Raw genomic sequence first — 15,758 nt, 5'->3', positions numbered from 1 at the left:
ATGACACGAGATTACAGTGAATGGTGCTCATTTACAACACCATAGGTTCGAGAACGCTCTGACAAATTGCGGGAGGGAAGGAAAACTAATGGGGAGGTATATTGATTGAAATACTGTGGCTCTGTTTCGACCGCGTGAACCAATACATTGTGCTGGTTAAGTTGTCTATGTATACTAGAGGTTACATTTTCAAAAACGGGTTGCTTACAACAAACATGTTATAGGGTTGAACAACAAGTATACAATTGTTGATCACTTGTCACTTATCCGCTAAATCCAGTTTTATGCTTAATGCACCATATAGTTGCCTACTGTATTTATAGCGATGTAGCGGTTATGATGATGATCATAACCGCCGATGGACGTCTAAACACTACTATCTCCTCTCACGCACCCGTCGGGGTGTGGGGTTAACGGTTTCGAGTTAAACTCCCTGCCGTGGTATCTGCCGCCAGCCGTTAAAACAGCGATGGGTCGTTGGGTTGGCTTTTAGCCGAAGAGTGTGGGCCTATAGGCTAGTAGGCCGGGAAAAGGTTGCTGATTGCCACCGCCAGGTTGAACCCGCTTGTGGGAGGCCCGGCGGTGACAGAAGTGGCACTATGTCACTGGGTGGGAGGCGGAGCGGGTCGTTGCCCGGGCCGCGTGCGTAGAGCGGGAGTCTATTGGGCGCTGGAGCGCGGCGATCCGGGCGATGCCCTGTACGATGTCCGCGGTAGGGTCGCGGCCTTCCCGGACGGCATTGAGGATCAGTTGCAGCACTTCGAGTGCTGCGACTATCGCGTCGTCGGCGGCTGTCGTTGGCCGCTGGGCTGTCTTGGCGCTGGTTCTGGTGGCGGCGCTGCTGGCCGCGACGTAGTCCGTCGTAGGCGCTGCACTTGCCGCCTCAGGCTCAGGCGTAGGCTGCTTCTTCTTCCTCCTTGGCTTCTTTTTCTTTTTAGAAGCATCGGGGCCTCCGGGCGCGACCCGCGGTTTGGGGTCGTTCGCTGGAGTCCTGATTGTGGCGCTGGTTTCCTGTGGCGCTGTTGCTCGACGCTTCACCGTGGCCGCCACCGTGCCCGCCTTTTTATTCCGCGCCTCCCTGCGGAAGACCGAGCAGGCGACGTGGTTGGCTGGGTGGGCGCCGCGGCAGTTAGCGCACATGGCCGGCTCCTCCAAGGGTCGGGGGCAGCTTTTCGCGCTGTGTCCGCCTCCACAGCGGACGCAGGCTTGCTGGCGATGACAGGCGTATGAGCTATGTCTCCAACCCTGGCAAAAATGACATTGCGCAGGGCCTTTCCTGCCTCTCCAGGTCTCAATTGTGATGCCGGGCATATTGAGCAGTTCTTTGAGCTCAAAGATCTGCGGCAGTAGGTTGGGCGTGCGGCACAGTTCGGCGAAGAAGATGCAGCCCGGTCTGCCGCTCCTTGCTCTGATGGGCCTCACATACTCCGCTTCATACCCCTTCAGTTGCAGGTCTGCGGTGATCTCTTCGGGGGTGGTGTTCACCGGGAGTCCTCGTATGGCGAATTTAACTCGGCGCTCGGCAGGTAGGGAGTAAGAGAACCATTGCAGGTTCTCCTCCTTCTCTATCTTGCCGAGGTATCGCTGTATCACTCTGTACTCGGTGTCGTCACGGGGAATGAATTTAATTCCAGCGCCGAACGGACGGGCGTTGGGATTTGCAGGACATAGGCCTTTTGTAGGAGTTTCATCCAGCGAAAACCTGCGACTCGCTTGATGTCGTCAGTCCACCTGGTGGAGGGTCGACCAACACTGCGCTTTCTAGTGCGGGGTCGCCATTCTAACAGCAACGTCCATTGGCTATGTGCCCCGCTTATTGCCACTTCAGCTTCGCAATTGGTTGAGCTATGTCTTTGTCTAGGCTCTTCTACGAATCTAAAGAAATAACAATAATAAAGACTATTAGGATATAAATTTTTAAATTCTACTGTGTAGACGTTTACTTTATAATGACTTCGTCAAAGTTTTAAAGATCATTCAGACTACAATTTGCATCAGGAGTGATCAAAACGTCCAACAGACAACCATCGAGATGTGAATATTCAATTACCTACCGTCTGTATCCAGAGCGCCAAGGCAAAAACTTATAGAACCTAAAGTTAGGGAAAACATATCCTAAGATCTTGTGATAAGGGTGGTTTTTAATTGGTCGTATTAAAACCGTTTTGTTGGTTCATCGGGCTACGTTTAATTTATGCAAATTGGTTTCACCATAATAAGAACGGTGCGAGGCAATACGCTATTAATGGTTAGGCTTCGTCTTTTATTATGGGAATAGTATACAACGTGTGTGGTTAAATTTATTCTTGAAATGACATTTTACTTATTTCCTTAAATTTACTGTGATCATAACAATACTCTGTATAATAATCATTATGTCGAAAAAACAAGACCTAGAAATGCAAATGAACTAGCTAGCTAACTAGAGGGATCCTAGAAAAGCTTAATTTCAAATTCTCGAACAAGATTTCCTATGTGTGTTTTCTGCAATCTTGAAAAAAGGGTTGAATTCAGTTTTATTTTTACAGTAACTCAGTTCTACGTTAAATAAACGAAAATTTACTTTAATGTAGATGACTTAGCATTAAAAAAAAGTAAAGAAAAAATATTTATGAGGAAAAATCTTTTTCTCGTAATTTAATGTTGAATAACTTGTTTGAAGATATGAGGACTTCGAGAACTTCATAAAAAACATCATGAAATAAATTGTATTTTTAAACAAAATGTAAGCAAAACCACAGAGACAAAAAAAAATGAACAAAACGTTACAAAAGCCATTTATAAAGCAATGACGACCTCTGATCCGTCCTTGATCATTCATTCAATTCATACAGATGCAACCTTGACGTCTGTGGATCTATTAATCATTGTGATTTATTTCCTATAATGCTCCAACAACTCTGTTTATTTGCTCAGAATTATTGAAAAAAAAGTATTATTAGACTATTTTATGCAGTTATAGTAAGCGACTTCGCATCAGAGCAATGTGGTGGGTCTAAGCTCCTAGAAGCTAACCTTATATGTATACAGAGAAGGCCATTAAAATAGCCTAGTCTTTAATAATAAATAGTTGTCTATAGCCAAATCCGGTCCGGGGCATGCACCTCCAACTTTTCAGTTGTGTGCATTTTAAGAAATTAAATATCACGTGTCTCAATCGGTAAAGGAAAACATCGTGAGGAAACCTGCATACCAGAGAATTATCTTAATTCTCTGCGTGTGTGAAGTCTGCCAATCCGCATTGGGCCAGCGTGGTGGACTATTGGCCTAACCCCTCTCATTCTGAGAGGAGACTCAAGCTCAGCAGTGAGCCGAATATGGGTTGATGACGAATGTCTATAGCTTCCTCAATCTCCACCTCCGTTTTCCGTCAATTAAAAAAAATATTTTTCAGAACATAAATTTAGGAGAATAAATTAAACAAACAGTATACACAGCTTTATTATTTATTATCATCATCATCATATCAGCCGATGGACGTCCTGCAGGATATAGGCCTTTTGTAGGGACTTCCAAACATCACGATCCTGAGCCGCCTGCATCCAGCGAATCCCTGCGACTCGCTTGATGTCGTCAGTCCAACTGATGGCGGTTCGACCAACACTGCGCTTTTTAGTGCAGGGTCCCCTACGTCCATCGACTCTTCCAACTATGTGCCTACCCATAGCCACTTCAGCTTCGCGACTCCTTGTTTATTTAAATTATGATTTTAATTATTAGTCATTAACATCGTCTTTAATCAGCCTATTTTAACTGCCCACTAACACACGTGAGTTTTACCTGTGTTTCATTACAAATTAATATGAATAATACTTACGAAAGTTTAAATACCAAAAATACCAAATCATTTATTCACCTGTTCTGACATAAACTATGTATATTTATCCTTATACTTACCTATGAAAGTTTATTTTATATACTGTTATAAGGTGAATCGTAAAATCCACATTACATTCGACAGATGAACAGGATCTTTTGAATATATTTTTTGTTATGCTCCCTCTGTCATGGCGGGGGTTGTTTGGATTTCTTCCTACGTCGCGTAATTCCGAGACCAGCTGTCTTTCTCTTTATTGAGACGACGGATATTGCCTTCACTACTTTGGTTCTTTCTTTTTTGACTTACTTATTGCCTTGTAGGTTATTACTTTAAAATTTCTTTTTTATGTGTGTAAGGAATTTCCCTTTTCTATATATATATATTTTTTTAATTTATTTACTACCAATATTAGTAACACACAAAAGTAAAAAGAAAAACAGTGGACAAGGAAACACTTATCTCTATAAGAGATCTCTGCCAGTGACCCTTTGCAGTGGGAGAGATTGTAAACAAAAGAAATGGATAGGTACAACAAAAAAAAATATATATATTATAGTTAGTACCCTAAAGATTTAGTACTCCTTTAGTAACTTAAAGATATTTAACAATGTATACAAAATATGAATAAAACAAAGTATAATTTACTATCAGAAGCTGTGTAGTTCCTGTTTGCGTAGGAATACGGAGATAAAATATAGAATTTGGGAATAGTGTAGCTTCCCAACGGTGAAAGAATTTTTTAAATCGGTTGCAAAAAAGCCTGTTCAATGTAAACTTCAAAATAAACAAACAAACAATCAAATCTTGCCACTTTATAATATAGTATAATTATGCCAAAACAACTGAATGGATCTGAGTGAGATTTAAGTATGGAATAGGCTTTTTATATATAGCCGAAAATACAAAAATCGAGATCTACTTGGCAAAAACTGGTATTTAGAAATTTTTCAAAATCAAAATCAAAATCAAAAATCATTTATTTCAAGTAGGCTCAGTTTACAAGCACTTTTGACACGTCAGTTGACTATTTGTAAAAATTCAACCACCGGTTCTACCACCGGTTTTAATAGTTTTGTATGACGAAAGAAAATCGCGGCATCTTGGAAAGGGTTTATTACCATAGGGTACACCGCTGGTTTCTATATAGCTATATTTGGTACTAGCGGACGCCCGCGACTTCGTCCGCGTAAAATAGCTTTTTTACAAATTCCTCAGGAACCATGGATTTTCCGGGATGAAAAGTAGCCTATGTTTAATGTAGAGTAAAATCTATTTTCATTCCAAATTTCAACCAAATCAGTTTTAAATTGACAAAGTTTCATTCAAACTTTTATCACCTATTTTATCCCCTTGGGGGTAGAATTGATCAAAATCCTTTCTTAACGGATGCCTACGTCATAACATCTACCTGCCTGCCAAATTTCAGCCCGATCCATCCAGTGGTTTGGCTGTGCGTTGTTAAATCACTATGTCGACTGACATAGTGATCTAACTAAGCATCTGAATATATAAAACTCAAAGGTAACTAACTGACTTTACCGTTGAGTTTTATTTAATCAGATACTTAGTCACTACTCACTAGATTTTTCAATTAACAAAACACTTAAATGCAATCCAACTTGTTTTAAAAAGGTAAAAACATCTGTTTTTTTACAGTACTGGCAAATACCAAATGTACATTATTTAATTGTGTCATCGAATTTCCTATGTCGATTTGAGTAGCCATGTTTTAGCCAGTGGATATCCTGAAATCCGTAAAAACAACCTAGAGTACATTTTACTTTATATTTTGGAGGCAAGCCAACGGTCATGACTGTAACATCAGACATGACCTAATTGAATTTCTCTGAGCAAACAAGATTTTTAGGAACCCCGAGATTATCTGTTATAGCACAACTAGTAGAAACCCGCGACTTCGTCCAAATAGAATACGTCTATCCTTCGAATTTTGAACTGCAAACTCCCACACACATCTCGTCACCTCTCTCCCCCTTTCAATTAAATGTGTCTCTTTAGTCTGGTTATCATTTACCAACAAGAACTTTCACAGAGAAGTACGACTGTTGTTCCAGCCCCCCTAGCCAAGCGGCATGGCGATTCTCTTTCTACTATCGCTAAGGCTAAGGAAACTAGAAAGACGTATGGGAATGACATTTGCTATCGTCAGGTCACGTGATCGAGATCTGTCATTCTCACACATTTTTCTAGTTTTCGAAGCGTTGGCGATCGTAGAAAGAGAATCGACGTGCCACTTGGCTAGGTGGGCAGATTAGCGCATTTAAACAAATATACAAACGATAACTTTCGATTTATAATATTAGTACAGATGTGTACTGAATGTTGGAAGTCATTGCAATGAGATTTACATTATCTCGTCTCCACAGATCGTTCTAAACAGGTACAAAGATAACAAAATTATATAAATCTCTGCGATGGTGTTTTATTACTCAGCGAGAATATTGATCCTCTGTAATAGTGAAAACAGTTAAATAAAATAGTTTAGCACTTTAGATCAGGTGTGCCCTCTCCTCCTTTCATAAAATGAGAAACAAGCCTCAAGAGAGCGAAATCATTATCATTGATCCGGCTCGAAGGACCACTTTGTAATGGACGAATAAAAACACGGAAATAATCTGCAAATATTAGCTTTTTGGGACGTAGCATATACTCGTACTATACAATATATAGGATATGATTCAAAAATTTGTCAAAACTTACTGTTTTCCTTTGTACAGTATTAGAATTAAGTCGCTTACGCATTGAATAGTCTCACCATGAGTTACATAAACCATTTCACTTTTACCTGTTCGTACGTAGTTACATTGGGATCATGCCAAGAGGCACTGTTGTTCTCCTATAATGCCAGACATGACCTAATTGAATTTTTCCACACGAAAAACGCTTATAGAGCGACGTGGTTTTTCCTCTTATTGAGGTCGTGGGAATCTTGCGATGTCTTTGACCCTTTGGTGTAATTTATTGTTTTATTATATATTTTATTTTAATCCAGATAACATTATACTTGCTGACCCAGTAAGTTTTGTCTTAACATTATTCATATTAGAAGAATTTATATACGAAATAATGTACGTTTTATAAATATTTCTTATTGTTTACTGCCTTTCGGAGAAACATATTGCTTAAATACGTTATGTATTTAAGTTATACGAGCAACGGATCGATTCTGAGAAATTTAAGTTAATTAGGCTAAGCTTTTACTTACTCTTGCTCACTTAATTACTGTACTCAGTACTTTACTCAGTTACTCTTTTTCGTATGTTTCTTAAACGATTTTGACTTTTTCCTTAATTAATATTTAATCAGTGTAGGCAATGGTTTGCACCATTTATAACTAGGGTAGGCATTATATACGTACAACATCAAAAGGAAAATTCCTTTTCCAATTCTTTAAGATATAGATGTCCAGTTATTTATTTACGAGGTAAACAACCGTACAATTTGACTGAATTTTATTATAGTCGAGCTTCCCAAAGTACATAATGTGAAAAATAAAAGTACTGTAACTATCGTATACCAGCAGCCAGTTGCTTTTAGAACTCGCTGTTTGAGTTTCAACATTGTTCTGAAACATACAGTCACGGTTCGAAATTCCGTAGTTCCGTAGCAACGTTCTCTTGTACCTACGATGTAGCGGACCGTGTTTACTGCATTATAATCTTTGTTGTTCAGTTTTAAGGTTGCTATTCGTTTATTTGCTTCGAAAGGTCTTTGGCTAGCGTACAGAGGTCATACCGCAAAGTAGATTCCTAACCGCGTAGAATGTATTTCCGGAGACGATATAACAAGTATACCACATCGTATACTACGAGTTTAGTAACTACCTCGAATCATGAGAACCTGGATTCCTGGAAGACAAAAAATAGAACAATAATCATTAAGCACAGAATAGAGAATGATACAGAATGAGTCTTTACAAGCCGCGCAGTGAAGCTGGTGAAACCAATAAAAAAACAAATGTCACGCGTGCGTCTCCTTGACGTCCACATAGTTATCTACATATAATTTGTATTGCACTAACAACAACTACATTTACGAAAATTAATATCTACTAAATTAATATATAATAAACTAATAATAATCAGTATACTAAACTAATAAAAACTAATAATTACCTTTAAAAAATACTCCGTCTTATTTGTAGATTTTTTGTGAAAGTTTTTAAAATATTTAAACATGAGACGCCATTTCTCTTGAATAATATTGAAAATTACCTACTGATGCGACGTTTTGTGTCGTACTGACTCGAGCATGTGTTAGTTTTTGAATTTGTATTTGGAACGGCTGCTCTGTTCTATCTGCCTATTACTCTTTAATTTAATCTGTGTCATTAAGTTTTTCCCACTTTTCTTTTTTGTACCTCTTCATATTTCTTGCTTACAACCTCTCCCACTGCCAAGGATCTCTGGAAGATATATATACCTCCACCTCAGTATCGTGATGTTTGGAAGTCTCTACAAAAGGCCTATGTCCTGCAGTGGACGTCTATCGGCTGATATGATGATGATGATGATGAGACATTGTATAGAGACAAGTGTTTCCTTGTCCACTGTTTTTCGTTTTACTTTTACTTTTTTTTTATTCTTTATAAGTTAGCCCTTGACTACAATCTCACCTGATGGTAAGTTATGATGCAGTCTAAGATGGAAGCGGGCTAACTTGTTAGGAGGAGGATGAAAATCCACACCCCTTTCGGTTTCTACACGGCATCGTACCGGAACGCTAAATCGCTTGGCGGTACGTTTTTACCGGTAGGGTGGTAACTAGCCACGGCCGGAGCCTCCCACTAGCCAGACCTGGACAAATTAAGAAAATCTCAATCTGCCCAGCCGGGGATCGAACCCAGGACCTCCGTCTTCTAAATCCACCGCGCATACCACTGCGCCACGGAGGCCGTCAAAAATGTATGTATAACTAATGTTGGTACTAAATAAATAATAACAAAATGTTCTTTTATCTTTCTTTTTGTCAGAATTGCGTATTATTTTGTTAGAATAATATTCTTTGTATTTCAGTGAATAATCAAAACATCGTAACTTGTTTAACGAATACCTTATTTAAATTGTAGGTATTCGAAATATAATTGTATTCTCTCTTTAGTCGACATTTTCAAAAGCCCCGCGTAAGCACAAAAAGGTTTCGCCCTTATTTCGTGAACATTTTTTCACACCTCACGTATATTACAATTTTGACATTGTTAAGCGTATTTCTAGCAATTTATATATTTTAAGTACCTTTTTGTTCTTTTGCCGCGCCTTGTACATAATAAATACATTGGCTACAGAATGTAGAAACTGGGATCGCAGGATTGCTGTAAATGGCTAGTTATATACGTATCATTTATTTTGTTGGTGGGCACTTACAAAACTCAATAAAATGTACAGAAGTGACGGGTCATCGAACCTTTATAACTTGGTTCAGAGCAATCCTACAACATTTGTGCTATACTAACTATTGCTCCAAATGGGCAGTTCTAACGATACGTTTCAGTTTTTTTTCTTGGTGGGCAATTTCGAAAATCGAAATAATGTATGGAAATGACGAGTTGTCGAACCTGTATAACTTGATGCCCTCAAAAAATGAGCAATACCTTTTGTTACCATGACAATAATAATACGGAGAAACTTTTTAGCACTGCAACTCCATGGAGCAAGAGCAGTGGCGTGAACTTCATACATGCACTAAAATACTAGGTACATAACCTAAGAGGTGTTTTTCTTAATGCTTATTCAATGCAGATTTTCCCAGTTTGGTTAATTTCGTAGTGCATACCCTGATCGACAACCCTATGCACGCCACTGCTCAAGAATCTCCACGGCAAATGGAACTAAATAAAGAAATAAAATGAAATAAACTTTCGAATGTATAATAAAGTATGTATAATAGTTATTTTGTGTTGTGGTACCGCCAAGCGATTTAGCGTTCCGGTACGATGTCGTGTAAAAACTGAAAGGGGTTTAGATTTTCATCCTTCTCCTAACAAGTTAGCCCGCTTCCATCTTAGACTGCATCATCACTTACCATCAGGTGTGATTGTAGTCAAGGGCTAACTTGTAAAGAATTAAAAAAAAAAACTCATATTAAAAAGAAAACCCACCTACCCTCATATACCTCATATTTGTACCTACGTATATATCCTTTTAGTGCTGATCCACTAAGTGCTCTTCGGGTAATTGCATTCCACATGTACAAATAAATTTTATTTCCGCTATGTAGGCCATTTCGAACCGATTACGGGCGCACAAGTTTTAAGCTCGTGAAAATTAATTACCTACAGTAATTCCGTAGAATTATTGAAATTATTAATGAGAGAAAATTAAGGCCTATTTTATTATATTTTTATAAAAGATAAGTGTCTCGCAATTATAATAAAAAGATATTATTTCTCTAGGAAAAACAAACAACCATCAAATTATAAACTGGCTTTTTTTTGGAAAACATTCAGCGTCATATTTATTAGTAAAGCTTTTCTTGTATTCTGCTATAATATGAAGATATAATTTAAGTTTTCCGTGCAAACTGTCAAACTTCGTTATTTTTTACGAGTTAGGGTGGCAACTAGCCACGGCCGAAGCCTCCCAATAGCCTGAGGTCCAATTAAGATAACCTCAATCGAACCCAGGACCTGCGTCTTGTAAATCTGCGCGTACCTCTACGCCACGGAGGTTACTCTAATATTACGAACATCTTGAACTTTTCACAACGTTTTAAAGTATAAATTCGATGAATCGAAAGAGCAAAGCTATTGTATTGTCTTCGGTATATTTTTCATAAATTTACGGTCTTTTATATTTTGTCTCTTTATATCTGCGGCCAAGGACACTTATTTCCGTGAAAGGTATTGTTCGATGAGACTTTCTTCAAGAGTGGAAGGAAAAATGCGCCAAGCGAAAGGTCAGTCGTTGTAGTGTGCTTTAGGTTTTATGATATTTTATCAATGACGAGTTTTAACGATAAAATATATTCCTTCTTTCTAATTATTTTATATCCATAAAATAATTAGCAAGAATTGAGTTGGACTACCGTGTCAATAGTTAAATACATATTATTTACAAATTTTGAACAAATTTTGAAATAATTAACAAAAATTAATGTTCATTATAGTATGAATGATAAAATACTGAACTGAAAACTGCGTTAATGATAAAATAATCTAGTTTAATGGACATTGGACAATCATATTATCATACACTAGCTAACACCGCATGGTTTACCCACATGGTTCTCGTTCCCGTAAGAATACGGGAATAATATATTATAGTCTTCCTCGATAAATGGGCTATCTAACACTGAAAGAATTTTTTAAATCGGACCAATAGTTCCTGAGATTAGCACGTTCAATCAATCAAACAAACACACAAACAAACTATAGGTAACTAAACAAACAAATTAGTATAGATATAGGTCGTGGTCAATTTATCAGCTGCAATAAATAATTTTGTAATATTAGGTCAAAAGTAAGAATAAAATTATGGGTTTTGGGTTGCTTGAACATCGCTTCTCACGATTTAAAAGTTAAATTTATAAGATTAACTAGTTTCAAAGCATTTTTCTCTCAATCTACCTATCCCAATACCAACTAAAATAACTGAAGTTTAAACATAAATTACATGAAAATCAATGCCTTGAGAGAAGACTTACAACTGGACATAAAAATCGCCTCTTTGCTACAATATTTCGGAAAACTATTTTACAGAGGCTATTTTTTAACTTTCATTAAATGTAACTAATGAGTTTTTGTCAGTACTTACCTACTTTGAAAGTTAAAAAATAGCCTACTGTAAAATTGTATTTCGAGGTATCACAATTCACGGTAATGAAGCAAAGAAGCGAAATATATCTTTTCAATGCACACCTTATCACGAGAATAAAACGTTTTCGTACCGTATTTACGAACCGTATCTCCGCATTGATTGTTATATCCTTTGTTTTATGACTTTTCAATAACACAGAGTTCACAATAACATAACCCCTACCACCGGTACGCACGAAAATAGAGAAATATCGAGTTATGAACATTTTATGAACATCGTAAAAACGCGCTCATTTCTCAAATTTATGAACCGGTAAATTGCATCGGGAAAGAGTGAACCAGCTCACCCGTGGATCGCCAAGTGCGAACCAACTGGTGGATTCGAAATCAATTGAACCTCTAAAACGGTACTAAAATATTTTTATTACAGCTTTTTATGGTGTTTGTTCTTTGTCTCTTGAGTCCGTTACCTCATGACACTCTAAATTGCATTATGATTAAAAAGTTATGTAGACAAATATTTGGACCTGGCGACCCATTTTTTTTAAATATGGTAACAAAATTAAAACTAGCTAGCACGGATATAGCTACCCGCACGCATTGATACGGGGCCCCCGGACTGCAGGGGCTTATTTCAAAAATTTAAAAATGTACTGTAATGACATTCACTATCGTCAGGTCACGTGATCAAGTTGTCGATCGGATCTGTCATTCCCATATATTTTGTTAGTTTTCGAAGCGTTAGCGTTTGTAGAAAGAGAATCGACGTGCCACATGGCTAAGGCTCGACGCGTGAGTTGTGCCATTTATTGCAAAATCCTCTGAGTAAGGCATCTTAGTAAAATATCGTTAGACAGCAATAAATAAAGTGTAGTAGTAAATCTTTTGGAGGATGCTGAGACGTACTACGTTTCCGGTATCTGGGTCAACGTGCCGAAAAAACCTATGGCTTCTTGGGCAGAACATAAACCTTATTACACTCGTAAATCTAGTTAGCAACGTCTGTTCCCGTCACGCTGCCTTTTTGATGGTGCCTTTACGTCTCACATCCATGAATGAACGGCGGGTAGGTTATCGGTTGTTTTATATTTTTATCAGCAGGTTTACATATAGATGTTTGTTACTCTCTAACGTCGCTACTACTGAAGCAATTTGACTGAAATTTGGAATCGAAATAGTTTTTACTCTGGATTAACACATGGGCTTCTTTTCACCACGGAACATCCGTGGTTCCCGCGGGATTTGTGAAAACTGAATTCCACGCGGACAAAGTCGCGGGCGTCCGCTAGTGTAAGAATAAATTAAGTTTTCATGTAATCATTTTCAAAACAGAACCAGGGAATGAGTACGCTAAGAAAACCTAAAAGGTTTTTTATTATTATTTAAATTACAAATATGTATTTATTTTATGTTCGTGAAAAACAAAGTGGCTTAAAATTATTGGCTTATTAAATGTAAGAATGTATTATGTTAGATAACGATATCCGATCGAAATCATTTCAGCAGTTTTAAAAAAAATCACCTAGTACTAATTACATACAAATGCGTCGAATATAGAAGTTTTTGTTTACTTTTTGGTTAATAATCTATTGGTTATTCTTATCATCAACAAATAGCAAAATTTTTAACGCATACCATTTGATTATGATATTTTTTAATACAGTTTCTTTCCATTACGATGCATTAATTATTCTGAACTGGCAGTAGAGTCATTACATACAACCTTCAAGTCTGTAAACTTAACTCAAAGTATTGGATAGAAGCAGGCGTTACATTGCGGAAGTTCATCATGATTAAATAATAATTTATTTATTTTGCTATCATCCGCGAAAAGTCGACGAACCGATGCGACAACGTCACCCAGATCCGACATAATACGTACTTTTCACCCCGAAACCGAAACATTGACGTTGCAATTGCACGTTGTAGAGTCAACATCTCCTGAGGATGCTCTCCGGTTTTGGGGTGAAACGTACGTAGAGAGTATTTTGTCGGACCTGGGTTACGTTGTCGCATGGGTTCCTCGGCTTATCGCGGATGATAGCAAAATATATAATTTTTTATTTAACTCAAAGTCATTATACAGGGGCGCTGAGGAGTATTCCCCATAACTTCAAGATATTGACGAGACCACTTGTAGGAACCGAACTAAAAAAGTTTTTATGTTTACATAAAAAGTAATTCAAATAATTCCGACTATCCATGTAATACACGCTTATATATATATATATATATATATATATATATATATATATATATATATATATCGTTGCATTTCAAAATACGTAAAACAATAAGACAATTGGCTATGGCATTACTATAAAAATGCGTATATGAGACACATTTAAGATCAATTTTAACAAAGTTCCTTCAACATTTTAAGTTAAGTTTTCCTAGAGTTATGGAAAATACTCCCGAGCATCCTGTATAATAAAAATACCTTAGCATACATACGCCAACATCCAAAGAAACAAGCAGCGCTACGAAGGCACGTATAATGTGAATAATGAATGAACCGTCATTACATTCTGCGGGCTTAATGTGCAGACGCGCCCTAAGATAATTATCTTCGGCGACACCGCTATATTTCTCTTTTTCCATTCCCAGATTACGTAGGCCTACTTCCATCCCTATTAACCCCTTTGAAAATCCCCTTGTTATTTCTGTGCATTTATTTCAAAAGATAACATGAGCCCCCGCATGACCATTGCTTCGGGTTTTATCCATTCATATATATTACGTCACCGTTATTGTAAATACCGTTAGATTATAATCTATCTCGCTAGATTGTGAACTGTCGAAAGATTGTGCTACATACTGCTTACAATTTAACGTTAATTAAAAAAAATACTTAACCTAACTTAACCTAAGCATTGGTTTCTAAGCCACTCAAGTTCCTGTTGTTAGGAGTGTGTTGCGGTTCACAATGTTTCGACAGTTTACAATCTCGCGAGGTAGATTATAATCTAAGAGTACTTACAATTTTACAGTGTCATATACGTTTCCATTCATGAACTCATTGGAGTACCTTTCTCTAATTTTTGTTTTCAAAATGTACAGTTTTTCTACTTCATTTAATCGTAAAACTTTTGGACTATTATATTTAATAGTCCAACAGGGGCTAAACTCAAGGTCTCACAGATTTAAGTGTGGCCCATAATCGTGAAGCTATATAGGCCTACGGCCTGCGGCCTACTTTACTTCCATCCCTATTAACCCCTTTGCATATTCCCTTCCCTTCCCTTGTTATTTGTATGCATTTATTTCAAAAGATATTATGAGCTCTACATGAACGGTGCTTCGGGGTGTATCCATTCAAATAGGTTTCTTTCATTAATTTATTTCTGTAGCCTTATTTTAATTTTATTTTGTAACGTTACTATAAAGGCTTTCCTGATGGCCTATTGATCATAATCATTGTCACCTAATGGCCTATAGCAGCATATGCTTACTCTCTCGTATATATATATGGTGGTTATTTGTGGATATTTGGTGCTATTATTATTACTTTGCAGTGGAGGTGAAAGTAAAGTTTTTTAATTCTTTTAATGATATTGAATTTTATTAAAATTCATTTGGTTTTAGCGCACAATGTGACTTGTGTAGAATTTGTTATACAAACAACTTCTGAAATTCTAATTTCATTTCCATTAAACTAATGTTATAACTTATGACTTTGTTAAATACTTTTTCCATTCCACGAAAGCAGAATATTTTGTTCTATACTATTCTGGTGTACTGTATTGTTACATTGTACCAATATGGTTTTTATTCATTCAAATATACATATCATTATTACAACAATGTTACCAAGACGGCCGCGTGGCGCAGTGGGTAGTGACCCTGCTTTCTGCATCCACGGCCGTGGGTTCGATTCCCACAATTGGAAAAAAATTGTGTGATGAGCATGGGTGTTTTCCAGTGTCTGTGTGTATTTATACATTATATAAGTATTTATATGTAGTATATAAATGTATATGAATATTATAATATCAACTATCTTAGTACCCATAACACAAGCTACTCAGTATGCTAGATAGTGATGTGTATTGTTTAAGTATATTTATTTATTTATTAAAAAAAAAAAAAAAAAAAAAACACTACCAAAAAACGTATCTATAAGACTGCGCTGCCAAACTAAATGAAGCGACATACACCGTGGAGTTT

At 37.2% G+C, this 15,758-nt stretch overlaps 1 protein-coding gene across 5 annotated transcripts in view; it reads left to right on the top strand.

Annotated features, from left to right (window-relative positions):
- The window catches only part of LOC112057979 (potassium/sodium hyperpolarization-activated cyclic nucleotide-gated channel 2), a 342,833-nt gene that overhangs the window by 31,082 nt on the left and 295,993 nt on the right, over positions 1-15,758 (top strand). The gene's annotated exons all lie outside the window — the stretch shown is intronic.

This window comes from Bicyclus anynana, chromosome 20 (assembly GCF_947172395.1).
Source record: "Bicyclus anynana chromosome 20, ilBicAnyn1.1, whole genome shotgun sequence".
Classification (NCBI taxonomy): Eukaryota; Metazoa; Arthropoda; class Insecta; order Lepidoptera; family Nymphalidae; genus Bicyclus; species Bicyclus anynana.
This window is presented reverse-complemented; position numbering and strand designations above follow the sequence as displayed.